The 19,482-nt window shown below is 29.7% G+C and overlaps 1 long non-coding RNA gene across 1 annotated transcript; it reads right to left on the bottom strand.

Annotated features, from left to right (window-relative positions):
* Window positions 1–18,377: 18,377 nt before the first annotated feature.
* LOC148767695 (uncharacterized) lies at window positions 18,378–19,277 on the bottom strand. Its single transcript, XR_016033883.1, has 2 exons — window positions 19,219–19,277; window positions 18,378–18,788 (listed from the first exon to the last, which is right to left on the bottom strand). It is a non-coding gene; the product is annotated as an uncharacterized LOC148767695 (long non-coding RNA).
* Window positions 19,278–19,482: the final 205 nt, after the last annotated feature.

Genomic DNA, 19,482 nt, shown 5'->3' with positions numbered 1-19,482 from the left:
TTGGCTTCAATGGGGGGCTGCTAGATACTTGATTGAAACCCATTAAGCGTTGGAACGGTGTCTCATGCAGTGCTCGTTGATGCGGTGGTGGATTAATTAGCTGGCGTTGCTCTTGCTCATTGACGACTTCCCCAACCGCAATCGGTATGCGCCCTTGGTCATCTTCCCTACGATTGATCTCTTCTTCCATCATTGCGGGAGCGTTTTGAGCCAACCGTTGATTTCTTCTGGCTTGCCTAAACGTTCGCTCAATTTCGGGATCGAGAGGTAGAAAGTCTGTGTCGTGTCCTCTTTGCATAAAAAGTACCTCAAACAAAATAATAAAATAATAAAATAAAATAAATAAAATGGCTGAAGTAAGAAAAATTGCTCAAATTTAATATTAGGATAAATAAATAATTTAGCCGTATTCCCCGGCAACGGCGCCAAAAACTTGTTGGGTGCTAAATACCAACATGCAAGTGTACGTATCGCAAACAAGTAGTAAAGTAGACTCGTGAGAGTCGGATGTCGATCCCACAGGGAATACGCAAATTACCTAATCCTAAGTACCAAATCTTAACAATTATGATTTTTATCCAGCCTACGCAGGGTTGTCAAATTAATTAACTAAATAAATTAAACTAATTAAGAAAGCAATTAAACACGAGAAAATATCAATATAGCATTAAATAACAAGTCTCGTAAACAGCTACCTAAGGTATTATCTGTATGTCTACGATAATACATGCAATTAACACACTCATCCGGTGAAAACTACTCGAAGGCTCTTCTATCCCTGTTCTAATTATTAAAACGATCTGTCAATCAATTCTAACAATAACTAATAGCAACATAAATTAGCTACGTTCATGCACTAAATAAGATCAAGATAGAAGAAATAATCGAAGAATTAAACTTGCATAAAAGTAGAAAAATAGGTTCGAATTACCACATAGGGTTCCAATAAAATCCTAAAATAAAAACTTAACTACTCATGTTAGCTACGAAAAACATAATAAAAATACGAAAGTTCATGAAAATCGAAAAATAAAAATAAAGGGAGAACTATGAAGAAGATTCGTCAAGTCTTCGTCTTCGTTGCTCCGTTCCTAAATTGCGTGTAGAAATATGAAAGATAAAAACTAAAGATCAAAGATAAATCTAATTGTGTGCTTTTGGCCTTTAAATAGGGTGCAGAAATATAATAGGGCGGGTTTCCTTGTGTAATTAAACTTCCTTCACTGCGCCACCTCGACCACCCGGACAGCCGTGCGAGAATAAGCTTTAAAATCCGGACGGCCGTCCGGTCTTCAATTCTTCAGAGTTTCGATATTTTCACTTTTGGCCCACTTTTTCTCCGAATTTGCAGTTTTCACCCCATAAGTTGCCAATTCTTCAATTTGCACCTAAAATACAAATAATAACCATTTTAAGCACCAATTATCGTCAAAACACACCAAAAGCTCCAATTAAAAGGTACAATTAAGTGTAAAAATATACACTTAACATCTACATAAAAAAATAGAATTTCGAGAATTGTTGGAGGCCATGGCCCCTTCTGTCCATATGCTAGCTCTGCCACTAGTTATGCTTATTAGGATTGTAATTTATTGCAATGGCCGATTATAATTAAGTTAGTGTTCCGGTTGTAAACGTAATATTAACACTTGCTAAATTGGAAATTTACGATCTTTGAGATGCTACACCTGTTGAAATATACCGGGTAATTATTAATCATTGATATGGTGAAATAAATTCCCACTAACCTTACATACGAGTGTGTGTGTGATTGTGTGCAGATTAACGGTTAATAATCACCCGGTATATTTCACTGGATGTAGTATCAAACAAACCGGAATTTACTTCTTACAACATATAGGTGGAAGATGATGAAAATACAAATCAACTTTTTTTTTTTTCTATTTTTTTTTCTGATAATAATCTCCCAACAAATTTTTATTTCTGACATTTTTTTCTTTACGTGCAATAAATTAAACATGTATCTATATTTATGAAATTCTAATCTTGTGTAGTAAACTCAACAAACATGCTTTGTGAAAAGAAAAACATTTGACTTATGGTTAAAACATAATTTATTTCAATTTGATCGGTAGTTTTACTCTTCCATAGTGTTAATATGTTTTACATTAATTATCCATAAATCTACATAATTAAATTGAGATTTTTAGGCAAGGAAAATAGAAATACAACATTGACAAAATTAATTATAGATAAAAAAAAAACAGTTGAAATTATCAACAAACGGAAGGGAAATCTCTATGGCCATTATATTATAGCAGAGACAGATGATCGATGAAGCACGGAGTTGTGGGAAGAATTTCACAAATATTTATGGAAGAATCAACTGGGAATATATAGAAAACTGACGGGAGAAAAACAAAACAAAATATATTGACTTGCAGGTAAACGGACAAAAATAACCCTAGGGTTGCAAATATTTCACAAAAATAGGATTAGGGTTTCGGGGCAAAACCTTTCTTTTGTATATAAAGAGATATTTAATTCTACACATTTTATTTAGTTTTTAAACTTTTCAAGTATTTATTTAATTATTTATTTATAAAAGTAAACGATATTTCAATTTAACCGTAGAAGCCTCATCCAAATAGAATTCCGAATCACAACAAACTCCAATGTTTAGGAAACTGGAGAGAATAAGCTTGTTGTTAGGGTTTAGTTTGATTTTATTTTACAGTAATTTTCATGTTTGAAGTTTTCGGATTCGATTGTTGGTTTGGTTTCGTGGTTATGCTATCTTTTATCGTTCCTTTATTGTTTTGAATGTATTAATCAATGTTTACAGAGTTCACAAACATGGAATGAAGTTAATTGTGGTTTTTACAAACATTGTGGTTTTTAAGAGTACGTTTACAACAACAATTGAGAATATTCCGGCGGCGGAATTATCCCCAGCTGAAACTAACAGTACTCAAGTAGTGATTCCGATGCGGCCGCATGGTAATTACGCAACGAAACCCTACCCGCCTGGATACCGGTTCGCGCCGAAAGACATAGAGCTGATTGTCGATTATTTGAGGAAGCGGATCCGAGACGAGCATATACCCATACCGGAAATCAGCGACGTCAATCTTTACCAGGCCAATCCTCAGACACTGGGAGGTTTGTTTCTCTCTTTTTTAGTGTTTTTCTTTTTAGGATTTTTTTTTAGGGTTTTTCAACTGTTTTTTGTAGTATCCGTCTGTGTGACGAAACGCAGAAATCGATATATTCTTGATATATTTAACACGTTCTGAAATGTACTTACTGTTTTTTTTTTTTTAAATTGAAAATTTAGAGTCTTGGTTTTTTTTCTTTACGTGGATTCTACATGATGAGTTACTATGGTTTCACACGTGTGTAAAAATAGAGTCGGATTTATCATTGAAGATGAAGATTTAACACGTGTTAAAATTCATATTTATTTTTCATTTTTTATTTTTTTTGGTTGAGATTTTAGATTTTAGATTCAACAAATTTTAATTTTTTTTTAAATTGAGATTTGAAAATACAGTCTATCATTGAAGATTTAACATGTGTTGAGTTATTATTATTTTATTATTATTATTATTTTGTATTATTTGGTTGAGATTTTAGATTATGTGGGTATTGAGTTCATTCATTCACATAATATCGTGTATAGATACTTTATATGTGTGAAGAACACATCTGAAATATTCTTGAAGATTTAACTTAACACATGCAAATTTAATTATATCTATTTTTTTCCCTTCTTTTTATTTTTTTATTTTTGGATAGCTATCTATCCTAAACTTGGAGAAAATGAATGGTATTATTTTACACCGAGGGACCGAAAGTACAAAAACGGGTCCCGCCCTAGTCGATCTGCAGGCATCGGTTATTGGAAAGCAACCGGTTCCGATAAATCTATTTGTTCATCCGACGGCAAAATTGCTGGTTACAAGAAATCGCTAGTCTTCTACGAAGGAAAACCGCCAATATGAGTAACACAACTATCCCATAAAACTTCTTCATATTGATATATTGAAGCTAAAATTGGCACATTTTCTCGAATAATTGAAGCCAATATTTATAGTTAAGAATAGGGTTAAAGAATTGACCAAAGTATAAAACCATGTTTTGAGTTGTGACAAATGGACTAAGTATATACATTGAATATGATATCAATTAGAGATTTAGAATGAATTAATTACATGAACAAGGAGATATGTAATATTATATTTTTATTTCAACTGTTTTTTTTATCTATAATTAATTTTGTCAATGTTGTATGTCTATTTTCCTTGCCTAAAAATCTCAATTTAATTATGTAGATTTATGGATAATTAATGTAAAACATATTAACACTATGGAAGAGTAAAACTACCGATCAAATTGAAATAAATTATGTTTTAACCATAAGTCAAATGTTTTTCTTTTCACAAAGCATGTTTGTTGAGTTTACTACACAAGATTAGAATTTCATAAATATAGATACATGTTTAATTTATTGCATGTAAAGAAAAAAATGTCAGAGATAAAAATTGGTTGGGAGATTATTATCAGAAAGAAAATAGAAAAAAAAAAGAAAATTTGCATAATAACCCACCCCATATGTGGAAATCGTGTTATTTGATTGGTTTGTCCATAAGCACTATTGTTTCATATGGTTTTGCAGATTTTGATCTTATCCAGCCTTAAGCACGATGACTTTGTTTAGCTACCAGGTTTCTTGGCTGATGTTTTGTATATATATATATATATATATATATATATATATATATATATATATATATATACTACTTACATATAATGATATATGTAAGTAGTTGTCAAGTAATTATATTTGCCTTTTCATGTGTTATGCTTCAGTACTTAACCAAATGATTATAATTCATTCGTTTTTATGTGAAAAGAAATTTGGAGTATCTTTATTTATTCTTTAAGATGTATAAGCATTTAATTGTGGAGTTATTAATCTGTTTCTTTTGGGTGCATTAAATAATTGCGATGAAGAAGACATACGACATATATTTTGAAGAGAGTACGTAGAACCGCAGTGAGTAGTTCTTTACTACATCCATATATTAATCAGGAATTGTCCTGGGAGGTGAAAGTTCTCCAATTTTATGTCACTTTGTTTTTATAGATTTGTATTCCTTGATAAATTAATTATATCTGCAGATAGATACTATGCATAGAGTGGGTTCATCAAAGTTATTTGGAATTGCTAGGTATTTGACAGAAATATTTTTAAGCAGCTGTGTTTTCATTATTTCCCCAAAATAAAATTACCTTTCTGAAATATTTTCAAAAAATTTCCCCAAAAAGAATTCAAAATTTTCTGTCTCTAACACACATGATTTGACTTCACAACTTCACTAAATTACAAACTAAAATCACTTTATCCTTCAAATTTTTCTTTCAAAATACCCTTTTCCAACACCTTTTGGACATGATTTGACTTGCTACAGTATAAATTGTCTCCTCTCAAAACACAAACAGACTTTATTTTATTTTCAAATTCTTCTCCCAAAACATCTTTCTCCAGAATAAAATGGAAATGGAAGCCCAAAAGCTTACCAAACACAACCAATGAGTTTTATGTTCTGTATAACATATCTACATCATTTATCCCTGGGGTGGTTCTATTTTCCATGATTATTTTATTATTGAGTTATGAATATTCTTTCTAATATTTATTTTCTAACATAAGTTTCCTCAATATGGTCTCATACAATCATTTATTTTTTGTGTTATTTATCTTACGCAGTTTTATTTTGAGTTAAGTGCATATGATTCATACACTACGTTTTGTTACTATGAAAGATTGTGTAGAAGTTTAGACTGTGCTCGATAGAAACCAGGATTACGTTATGATCGATGTCCGAATAACTATTTGTTTATATAAGATTTGATGTGTTTTTCTTACTCTCGTACAATGGTCTCAAATTCTATAGGTTTTACATTTTAATTGTTGTATGATTTTAATTGTCAGACATGCAACTGAATCAGTTTGTTATTTCTACAATAATTGAAAGATTTCGGCAGTGAAAAAAGCATTAAAAAATCTCGCACACAGTAAGATTTGCCCAAACAATACGCAATAGCACTTTACTTTGCTAATTTATTGTTTAATTTGCTAACTTATTGCCTTTTTTTTTCCTAATAGTTTAAACGTGTTAACGATTTGTTAGACGACCCATACAATTTTGCCACAAAGAACATTTCAAGCACTTAGTCTATGAATCTTGTCGTTCTCCTCAGGTGTCTCTACACCTTTTAAGTTTTCGTGTGTTCACTAATACTCGATTTTCAGTACTTTTTCATGTTTTCATTTCCGAATTTCTTAATTACCGCAGTTTACACATTCTTTATTTTTGAATTTTCAAATTTCTCTATTTCTTTATTTTTAATTTTGGTTTTAAACATTCTTTGTTATTCAATTGTGTAATTTTTATTTCTCTTACATCTTTGTAACTATTTTTTTTAAACTATTAATTTTTCTTAACTCTATTTGTTATTCCCCTTTTTTTGTCAATGACGTCATTGTAAAAAAAAAATTAAACTTTTTATGTTTCTACGAAATCGGAGATGATATTTTTGTTACTTTGTTTTCCTCTTCAAATCATACATGAATTTTCGCTTAATATTTTCTTCAAATATACTCATTTTAATGTCACGTGTTGAAGTTATTATTGTTTTTACTCTTTCCAATATCACCCCGTGCATCGCACGGGGAGAAATACTAGTGGTTAGTAACAACTTAGATTCCACGGTATCTAGACCAAGAATCGGAGATTGCTTATAATATGTTAATAAGCGAATGCTTTATATACATTGGAAAAACGAGAGATTACAGTTAAATCTCTACAAATTAATACAGTCGGGGTTAACAGAATTCTATTTATTTAGCGAAATATTTAATTATCGAATTAATAATTTAGTAGGTTTTTACCGAGTCGGTATCAGAAGAAACTGTTATTTTAACGAGGTTATTAATTTATCGAGTCGAGACTGGAAGAAACTGTTATTTTAACAAGGTTATTAATTTATCGAGTATTAATATATCGAACTTCTACTGTATTTAAATTTCATAACAATTTTCTTTGAGTTGGTTGTTTTCCGTTTGCCACTAAACAAATTCATTTCAAAATAAGGTCATATTAAATTCAACAGAAAATGTTAATGTTGAAATAGAACATACAAGTCAAATACAAACAAAAATGTATTGATTGCAAGAAATGTAAGAAAACAAAATTGAAAATAATAATTAAAAGAATCTAGAAAATTTATAAAAATGAAAAATATGTAGGCATCTTATAAGAAATAATTTTTTAAACTTACACAATTTAGAAAAAAAATTTGATAAAAACGTACAAAGTCATAGTAATACATGGATTTTTGTTCATCCTTCGCCGAGATAATATCTCGGGGTTTGTAGCGATAACTTGGTATATCTACTCTACGCCCCTTCACTAAAATATGTCTATGGTTGATTAATTGACGGGTTGCGGGAATAGTCGAAGCCATACCCAACCGAAAAAGGTTGTTATCCAAACGCATTTCAAGTAATTGTAGTAAAACTTGACCTGTTGACCCCTTAGCTTCTCCGGCGATATGAACGTATTAAGAAATTGTCGTTTTGTAAGACCATAGAAGATAAATAAAAAAATGATATATAAAAAGAGGAATAATCAATAGCCCCGAGTTCTTAGTAAATAATTAAAATAGAGAATTTATGTGAAGTATGATACCACTAAATATAACATACACCGGATTAATCATAAAAACATCGAATTCAATATCCACAAGTAAATACTTGCGAACTCCCGTCATAAATGTGAAATATACTTATATAAATAATATTATAAGGAAAAAAAAAGTAAATGATCTTCCCTATTATGAATGTATCTTACACAGATCCTTCGTACAATCAAGTCTAGCCTTCAACACAAACTAATTACAGGTTTTAAAACTTATGTACTCGAGATGAGTTAATACAACAGACTCTACAAGAGATATTGAAATAACTCTAGTATATCTTTCTTTTCTCTCAACATGCTCTCATTTTCTCTTTTAAAATCCGTGAAAAAAACTTGCTTTGTGGACATGCATGTATTTATAGACTTCAGAACACATCAACTACCTGCATGTATATGTTAAGCGCATAAACAAGCACTAAGATAATAGGTTAGTGAGTTCGGTGGTGTTTGCAAATGTTTTTATAAATAGATTATGAACTTTTTTCTGCATATAATCTGTTTTTAGGTGTTTGCAAAACAAGCTTTTGCTTTTGCTTCTCCTAAAATAAGTTGCTTTAAACTATAATTTAAAAAGCACCCATGTACCTGCGATTTCTTAACCATATGAAAATAATTTTTATTACTCAAATTATAGTGTCTAATCATATTATAGTTTTTCTTATGTTTTACAGGAGTAGTTAATCGTTTGAGCTAAAATTTCATTGAAACCTTACATATATATTTAGGAGTTGTTGGATTTGATTTTTATTTCTTCTGCTTGGTTTGCATACATAGATTTGTTCATCCTATGTTATGAAATGTTATTGTTGAATTCAATTGAAAAATGGCTTTGATAACTAGGGCGGTAAATAAAAGATTATTATAATCAATTTCATCATATTACATGTTATTGGCATGAATATAAGATATAAATATAATCTATGTACACCATATGTATGCGTTATCAGAGCTTGTGCTTAATATTTTATTTATAATCAATTCTCATAGATGTAAAAACTTTGTTATGCACACAAGCAGAGCCAGAATTGTAAGTTCTCGAGGGTTTAATGCATTAATTTTTTTATAAGGATGATAAAATGTTAATTATACACAATTTTTTTTAAATCTCTACATAAAAAATAGAATTTCGAGAATTGTTGGAGGCCATGGCCCCTTCTGTCCATATGCTGGCTCTGCCACTAGTTATGCTTATTAGGATTGTAATTTATTGCGATGGCCGATTATAATTAAGTTAGTGTTCCGGTTGTAAACGTAATATTAACACTTGCTAAATTGGAAATTTACGATCTTTGAGATGCTACACCTGTTGAAATATACCGGGTAATTATTAATCATTGATATGGTGAAATAAATTCCCACTAACCTTACATACGAGTGTGTGTGTGTGTGATTGTGTGCAGATCAACGGTTACTAATCACCCGGTATATTTCACCGGATGTAGTATCAAACAAACCGGGATTTACTTCTTACAACATATAGGTGGAAGATGATGAAAATACAAATCAACTTTTTCTTTTTTTTTTCTATTTTTTTTCTGATAATAATCTCCCAACCAATTTTTATCTCTGACATTTTTTTCTTTACATGCAATAAATTAAACATGTATCTATATTTATGAAATTCTAATCTTGTGTGGTAAACTCAACAAACATGCTTTGTGAAAAGAAAAACATTTGACTTATGGTTAAAACATAATTTATTTCAATTTGATCGGTAGTTTTACTCTTCCATAGTGTTAATATGTTTTACATTAATTATCCATAAATCTACATAATTAAATTGAGATTTTTAGGCAAGGAAAATAGAAATACAACATTGACAAAATTAATTATAGATAAAAAAAACAGTTGAAATAAAAATATAATATTACATATCTCCTTGTTCATGTAATTAATTCATTCTAAATCCCTAATTGATATTATATTCAATCTATATACTTAGTCCATTTGTCACAATTTTAAACCTGACTTTACACTTTGGTCAATTCTTTAACCCCTCTTGACTATAAATATTGGCTTCAATTATTTGAGAAAATGTGCCAATTTTAGCTTCAATATATCAATATGAAGAAGTTTTATGGGATAGTTGTGTTACTCATATTACTCTTGACTCGTAAGCGCCTCCTTCCAATATATATATATATATATATATATATATATATATATATATATATATATATATATATATATATATATATATATATATATATATATATATATATATATATATATATATATATATATATATTGCTTTTGACCTTCCAATTTTTTGATTTTTTTCTCGATTTCCTCATTGTATAGCTCTTTCTTATGTAAATTTATACTCATTCCTAAATTTTATTGATAGACCAACACAATGAAATTTTTCCGACCCTGTCAATTGATTCCGATCCGAAATTTTCCGATTTTTGAACAAGTTTTTTCATTCCAATTTCCAAAATTTTGATTCCATTTTTTTTCCGGTATTGTTTTTGGAACATAATTGAAACTTGTTTTTCACTTCTGAAAAAAACGATTTAATTCCGAAAATACTAATTTCAATCCGATCTGTCTGATTTACACCCCTAATTATAGAGTATAAATATTGCTTTTCACCATCCAATTTCTTACTTTTTATTTTCTCCATTCCCTCATTGTATAGCTCTTCCTTATGTAAATTTTTACTTAATCCTCAATGTAATTTAAATAGTTTTAATTTATATATACTTATTTATTATGGCCCTTTTTTTGGCATTTTTTTTTTGGCATTTTTAATCTAATCTTATTTTGTTATATACACATAAAATAAATAAATGCAGATGAACTGATGGTGCACACTGAAGCAAGAAACTGCTACTCAAGGAGTAGGGTTTACCATGGGAGATGTTTCTTTAGAAACCACAGAATCAATTGCAAAGCAATGTGCAAGGAAGAACAATTCACAGCTGGCAGATGCATACGTGGAACTTGTTATTGTAGCAAAGCATGTGGCATCGGAGGTGGTGTCCCCACCCATCAGTCTCATCCTCATCCTCATCCTCATCCTCCTCCACCAGCTAACACCGGCGGCGGCGGCGGCGACGGCGGCGGCGGAGAAGATACTGGCGGAAATGAGGGACCTCCGGCCAATGATGGAAGTAATGACACTGGGGCTGATGGTGGAGATGCACCTCCGTCTCTCTAGAATTAAAACATACTAGCCTTTATGTTGCAACCATATATATGAATTAAATTAACTTTAATAATTAAGTTGTTAATTATGGAATTTGAATATTGTAATAGTTTGTTATCTATGAATTACAAGCATATGATAATGGCTTATATTTAAATCAATTTGGAATTGTTATTCATCATTTATTAATTCATCCGAAGTGTTAACAAAACTTATATCCACTAATTGGGAGTACGAGGCAAATTCACGAAAAAAATGTAATTAATGCATTATTGAAACTCAAACGTGACAATTAATTTGAAGCATATGAAGTACAACATTTTCTGAAAACTATAGCACTATATATCTACTACATTAAAGCTAGATGTCGGGATTAATACGCACAGTAACAGGCTCGATCCGTACGAGTTATATATATCATTGTATTTTATTCTACTGTATTAATACATGTTTTATCCTTATATATTCACATGTATATATGTGTGTGATTGGGTTTAAAACAAATATAAAAGGAAAAAAAATAGTACATTACATAGCATATAAGACTCTAATTGCAAAGAGATATAGTACATTACATAGCATATAAGACTCTAATTGCAAAGAGATTATTGAGCAACGAATTTTCTCGTTTATTAAAATAGATATGAATAGATTTATACATAAAATTCTCAGGGGTTATAAATGCATGCATATATCTAATTTACTGTCAAATTGTGTTTCAACACAAATCTTAAAATCTCCAAAAACAATTCCGAATTGTCAATAAAATTTTGCAAATATAATATAAAAAAATGTATATGCTGAAATTATTATAGTATTTTTAACGATTCAACAATTATCAATATGGACGAACACAATGTTGAATACTTCTCCAAGTTAAAATTACATTTTTTAAATGCTTATGTTTTGGTGCATGTTTTCCTTAACACAAGGGTTGTTTTATGTTCTTTACCATTATTTCAACATTCTCTTTTTTTTTTCTTCCCGTTAAACATAATTAATTGTGGATGATATAGTCCTTTATATATATGATATTTCAGCATTTGATAACAGTCATTTAAAAAATAATTTTATACTAGTGTTGGTTGTTGGATATTTTGCGGAAGTATATGAAAATAATAAATATAGATTAATTTTTTTTTTAAGAGTTGTTAATGCAGAGCTCTTAACAAAATAGATAACAAATTGTGATATATTGCAGAGTTGTTATTTCTAGTGATCTATTGCATTTCTAGGGTTCAAATACAACGGTAAATATCCTTTAAATAGATAATAAAACGACTCTTGAAACTCTTGCCTAGATAAATAAAATGAACTTTCAAACTACCAAGTGCATGAATAGTAAAATACACGAATACTAAAGTGCATTAATTCCAGCACTGCTCCTTAATGCGCTTTCTTCGATAGCTACGATCTTCTTTCAGAATAAGTAATCTTCTTCCCCGTTAGGAATATGACTAGCAAATAACAAACGAGAGTAATTTGCTTGATGTTGCTTTCCTTTGAAACGATAATACTTCTCCAAATGTCCAAAATTTTACAGTTTGTACATTGAGGTTTGTCTTTGCGACAATGTGATTTGTCATTTTACAAATGCTATAGAGGGGATAAATCTCGTTACTTCGCTTGATGGAAGTTTGTTCATGACTTTTGCCTTCATTTTGTGATCACTCGATTTACTCAAGTTGGTTTTGGAGTAAAGGCACTTTCCAAAGGCTCATCACTATTGCGATTCATCCTTTGTTCATATGCTTTAAAGATCCCTCAAGTTCGATGAGGATTACAGTTGATAGATTTCTAGATTCTTCAATTGTTGTGACTACATGCTCGTACTTTTTCGTCAAAGTAATCAAGAATTTTTGAACAATTCTTTCTTCTTCAATGATTTCTCCATATATTCTCATTTGATTGACGAGATCGATCAATTCTGGTGTTATATTGCATAGCATTCTCCGAAATTTTCATTTTTAAATTTTCTGTCTCTCTTCTCAAATTTTGAAGTTTTATAGTTTTGACTTTGGAATCCCTTTGGAATTCCTTTTGCAAGATTCCCACGCCTGCTTGGACGAAGTTGCTCCCATGATCCTCGAGAACATGGCATCACTCACTGCTTGTTGAAGATAAAATAACGTCTTCGCACCATTTTGTTGTTCCTTTTATTTGCAGCAGAGCTTCCTTCCGTCCGGTTTGATAATCTATTTTCTATTAGATCCTATAGATCCAATGCAAGAAAAATAGTTTTCATTTTGATACTTAAAAAATCATAACTTTTCGCCATCAAATATTTGAAGAGATTGAGAGATTCCAGAACATTCCATAGAATCTCCTTCTTGATCCAGGATAGGTATTTCCTTCGAAATTTCTTATTGTTTTATTTATCATTTTTACATAGTGTAATATGTTTTACATTAATTACCCTTAAATCTAGATAATTAAATTAATTAAGTTTTTCAGGGAAGGAAATATAAATAAAATATTGACAAATTAATTATAGATAACAAAAAAAATTGAAATAAAGAGATATATAGTATTGATATATATTCATTCTATATACTTAATCCATTTGTCATAATTCTAAACGTGGCTTTACACTTTGGTCAATTCTTCAACCCTATTCTTAACTATAAATATTGGCTTCAATTATTGGAGAAAATGTGTATCAATTTTAGCTTAATTCATTATAAACATGAAGAAGTTCTATGGGATAGTTATGTTACTTCTACTGCTCTTGACTCGTAAGAGCTCTCTTTCCTTCTCTTTGTGTGTGTGGGTTTACTAGAAAAATTTCGGAGTAATATTTTTCGATCAAAAAATTCCAATTTCGGAGTAATATTTTTCGATTCAAATTTCGGGTTCAGATTTTTCCAAAATTATTTGCATCAGAATTGGAATGTATATGAGATTCCGATTTCCTATCCAATTTAATGTTCCGGAAATAATCCGGAAATTCCGAATTCTTGTGGTGAATGTTACACTTAGAATACAATATTATTAAGTACTTTATATCTTAGGTCACCAAATTAGTAAAAAAAAATCCGAATTCCGTCAATTAAGATTCGAAAATTTCCGATTTTGGAACAAGTTTTTTCATTCCAACTTATGAAATTCCGAATCTGATTTTTTTTCCAGTTTTGTTTTTGGAACGGAATTGAAACTAGTTTTTCACTTCTGAAAAAAATTTGGAACTTTTATGAAAAGAGCTAATTACGATCCGATTAGTCCGATTTTCATTCCAATTTCTTATTTTCTGCTTTTTAGATTCCCTCATTGTATAGCTCTTCCTTATGTAATTTATACTTAATCCTTTTTTGTTTTTGAGAAATTATTCCTAAATGTTATTTATATAGTTTTAATTAAATCTATAAATAATTATTTATTATAGCCCTTTTTTTTTTGCATTTTTTTATATCTAATATGATTTTGTTTTATATACATAAAATAAATAAATGCAGATGAATTGATGGTACACACTGAAGCAAGAAATTGCTACTCAAGGAGCAGGGCTTATCATGGGAGATGCTTCTTTAGAAGCCATAGAATTAATTGCAAAGCATTGTGCAAGGAGGAAAAATTCACAGCTGGCAGATGCATACGTGGCACTTGCTATTGTACCAAGACTTGTGGCGGCGGAGGTGGTGGCCCCACCGCCCATCAGTCTCATCCTCCTCCTCATCCTCCGCCACCAGCTAATGGCGGCGGCGGTGGCGGCGGAGAAGATGGTGGAAATGAAGGACCTCCAGCCAATGATGGAGGTAATGACGGCGGAGATGCACCGACGTCTCTCAAGAATTAAAACATACTAGCCCTTAATTAATTTGCAACCATATATATATATATGAATTAAATTAACTTTAATATATAATTAAGTTATCTCAAGTTTTTTTTTTAACTATGGATTTGGAATTGTAATAGTTTATTATCTATGAAGCATATGATAATGGCTTATAATTTACATCATTGGGATCTTCTTTAGGAATTATTCTCTTTGTTTAATTAGTATTTAACTACCATTTATTATTTCACCACAAGTTAAAAAATATTATGCATGAATGAATTTTTAGAAAAATGCACTTCATGGACTTAATACCCTTCTTTAATTACTATTTTTCTCCATTAATTAGGAGTATGAGCGCAAATTGAGAAAAAAAAAATGTAATTAATGCATATTATTGAAATTCCGTGACATATAGTATGAAATAATTTTTTGTTTCTTAGTCGACAATTAATTTGAAGGGTAAATTACAAACACCCCTGAGGTATGATCAAATTACAAAAACCCCCCTCTTGTTTGGATAATTACATCTACCCCTTAACTATGATTTTTTCTTAGACCTCCACCTGTATGGTGCCAAATTCAACATAGTCATCTAGATTCCGTGAAATGTGCTCTAGTTTGTACTCATTTTGCGTAAAAAATACAGTTTTCGATGCACCACAAACTGATATATACAAGCTAAAAATCACATATTATGATCATCTTGCTTCATAATGTAGAGTTTGAATGGGATAAAACGGGTACAAAAGTGATAATATTACATATAATCTCGAAAATTCCACTAAATTTGAGGAGTTGAGGGGGGTGGATGTAATTATCCAAACAAGAGGGGTGTTTTTGTAATTTGACCATACCTCAGGGGGTTTTGTAATTTACCCCTTAATTTGAAACATATGAAGTGCAACATTTTCTGAAAATTATAGCACTATTAAACTAAAGCTATGTGTCTGGATTACGCATTGTAACAAACATTGTACGAGTTATATATATTATTATATTTTTGTATATTCTACAGTATTAATACATATTTTATCTTCATTCACATGTATATATACGTGTGGTCGTTGATGATGCTAAAAATAGATCACCTTAAGTAGTTGAGATCGAGGGAGTTGGGAGAGCAAAGTGAATCACTGCTCACGTGCTAGATGATCCTGAGATACCTGCGAACAAAGAACACGTGAACTAGGCCGGGGGTTGATCCGGCGGAAACCCCTCCGACGCTCAAGTCAGACGTGCGGATAGTCGGTAATTGTAGAGAGAATTCGAATAGAACAATTGATTGAACAATAATAGCGTACTTTCATTAAGCGAACTTAAGTTGTATTTATACTTTATTGATTGGGTCGAGATCAATTTATCGGGCTCAACCTTATTCGGATGTGATTGGACTTCCGTAGAAATAGCTATTAAATTGGGCATGTGGCCCAGTAAATATGGGTCTATTGGGCTGGGCCAATAGACATATCAGTCGTGTTTAAAGCAAATACGAAAGGAAAAAAAAAGAGTGCATTTCATTGTACGTAGCATCTACAAACAAAATTTCTCAATTATTAAAATAGATGTGAATAGAGTTACAACATCTTATATATAAAAGAAAGAAACGCTAGGGCAACCCTAAGAAACCCTAATGTCATTTTTGTATTTTTTTTTTTATTATTTTTGATTTTTATCAAATTTTTATCTCTTAAATATTATTTTAAATGTTATTTTTGAATTTTATCAAATTTATATCTCCTAAATATTATTTTTGATTTTATCATATTTTTATCTCCTATATATTATTTTCGATTTTTATCAAATTTTTATCTTTAAAATATTATTTTTGATTTTTTATCAAATTTTTATCTCCTAAAAATTATTTTAAATATTCTTTTCGAATTTTATCAAATTTATATCTCCTAAATATAATTTAAATATATTTTTTTTTATTTTTAGCAGATTTTTATTTCCTAAATATTATTTTCAAATTTTATCAAATTTTTATCTTCTAAATGTTATTTTGAATACTATTTTTGATTTGTATCAAATTTTTATGTCCTGAATACTATTTTAGAATTTTATCAAATTTATATCTCCTAAATATTATTTTAAATATTTTTTTCCAGTTTTATCTCCGAAATATTATTTTCGATTTTTATCATATTTTTGTCTCCTGAATTTTATTTTCGATTTTTATCAAATTTTTTATTTCATAAATATTCTTTTAAAATCATCTTATATATATATATATAAGAAAGAAACGCTGGGCAACCCTAATGGTTTTTCTGTAATTATTTATTTTTAATATTTTTTCTCTACTAAATTTTAACTATAATTTTAACAATTATCAATCTCCGATTTTTCAACAATATATCTCAAATTTTAAGAGATAAAGATAATATATGATTTTTTAAATCTTACTCTATATATTTGGATTATAAACCTCAATATGTAAGACTCAAAAAAAAATCAATGTTATTTAAAATATGAATGATACTACATTATTAAATTTTACTATGTTAGTGTACGATATTTTCTTATTATATATTAAATTGATTATTTTTTTCACTTTTGAAATAATATCCCGTGCATCGCACGGGAAGAAAATGCTAGTATAATATAATTCTCAGGGCTTATATCTATTTTACTGTCACAAATTGTTTTTCATATCAAAATCTCCAAAAAATTATTATTAATGTAAAAAATGTATGTGTCGAAGTTATTCTGATAGTATTCTTAACGATTAATTCAACAATTATCGACATGGACGAACACAATTTTTGAATATGATGGAGGTAAAGTTATATATATATATTCTTTGTTAGTTTTATGTTTTTTACCATTATTTCAGCATTCTCGGTTTTCTTATTTTCCTTTACATTGGACGATATAGCCCTTTATATATATGATTAAGAATTTGATCGCAAAGCAATTATTTGGGCGGAAAGACGGAAAAATGTGTTGAACGATTGTATCGATTATTTGGATGCAAGACCGATCTTTGGCTATCGATGTAATGTCGACTTTGGCAATCCCACGTCATCTAGGCCCCTCAAAAGTTTGATTTTTACTATTTGTAGTCCTCATTAAGAAATTAGTATATTTTTGTAGAAAAAAAATGGACTCTATACACCGTAACTATTATTTGAAAAAAATTGTGATTTTTTTTTAGTATTTTTCAATTTAAATTAGTATTTTCACTTTTAAGAGTTTTGGTCTATCTTTCGTGTGTGTGTGTATATATATATATTACCATCTCTGTTCCATAATAACTGTTTCTTTAAAAAAAATGGTTCAATATTATCTTTCACTTTAGATTTCCAATACTGCATTAATTACTTAATTTTCAGTTTATATCCTTACTGACTATCTCTAATACTCTTTTTTAATTCATTTCTCTATCTTATTAATTATAAGATAAAGTCAATTAGTCTAAAAACATGCATTTCACAACAAGACAAATTTAATGAAATTCTTAATCCGGGCGCAAAGCTAAAAACGACTATTAAAAGGGAACGGAGGGAGTAGTATTAACAAGTTCTTAATAACTAGAATTTGCAAAATTTTCATTAAAAGAGAGTTTCTTGTAAATCACAAAGTTTGTAGTTCTTTGGATTATTAATTCATAGTAAATATTAAATTTCATGTATTTTGTAGTGCATGACGTATATATATATATATATATATATATATATATATATATATATATATATATATATATATATATATATATATATGTATATAGAGACTAATACATAAATATAAAAGTTAAACTAGAACGAGAGTTACATTATTTAATTTCATACACTCAAAAGCTACTACTGTAAAAAACATTTGTAAGTTATTCAGATTTATTGACCGCCATCTTGATCAGCAGGTGGTCCATTTTCCGGCGGGGATTCATTTTCCGGTGGGTTTTCAACTGCAGGCGGGGTTTTCACAGCAGGCGGCGGTTTGACAGCAGGCGGTTTCACAACAGGACCACCACCACCACAAGATTTCGCACAATAGCAACGGCCCATCCTACAAACGCCGTACTGAAAATCTTCATGCATGCAAACTATGTTGCAATTCCTTTGAGTTAATCGAATACATCTCCCTCCAAACTCGCGACTTCTTGATTTGCACGTTCTTATTACCGCCTCGATCTCCTCTGTAAGTAAAATAATTACAAAGAATTGATGAAAATGCATCACAATAATGTAAAACAAAATATACAGCGGCCGAGCCAGGATATAGAGCCCCGGATTTTTTTAAGAGTTCTTTTTCGAAAATATAGAGCAAAATAAATAAAAATTTATATATTTTAATTAAATTATATAAATTAAATTGTATATTGCCCAAAATATAATTGTTAGAGCTCTTTAAACTATATTACAAATCTATTGGATGGGCTAATTAAATTGAATTCGGATTAAATAGTATATAAATATACTAACTAAACATAATTAGTATTAAAATATTCTATAAAAAAAACCAGATGGGCTTAGACTTCAACATAGCTCCGCCAGTATATATATATATATATATATATATATATATATATATATATATATATGATGCATGCAGAGAGAGAAACGTACGAGTAGAGAGGATAATGAAGAAGACAACTACCAACAACTTCTTGTCCATTTTTTTTTTTCTGTTTTGAGTATTTGTTTATGAGTTTGAGCACAAATAACATTTCTTTTATAGGGGAGTAGCTATGTTAAAGAGATATTGATTGGGCATAAGTCAACCAACAATGTGTAACACGTGTTAATTATATATATAAATATGTATATTTGCATTTATTAAAGAATTGTCTAACCCCTTCTCCTTCTAGATTAAATGAGTTTCTATCTGAA

The sequence above is a fragment of the Erythranthe guttata genome, chromosome 10 (assembly GCF_056151865.1).
Source record: "Erythranthe guttata isolate IM_541 chromosome 10, IM_541, whole genome shotgun sequence".
Classification (NCBI taxonomy): domain Eukaryota; kingdom Viridiplantae; phylum Streptophyta; class Magnoliopsida; order Lamiales; family Phrymaceae; genus Erythranthe; species Erythranthe guttata.
The sequence above is the reverse complement of the archived record's forward strand: the minus strand, read 5'-3'. Positions and strand labels throughout refer to the sequence as shown.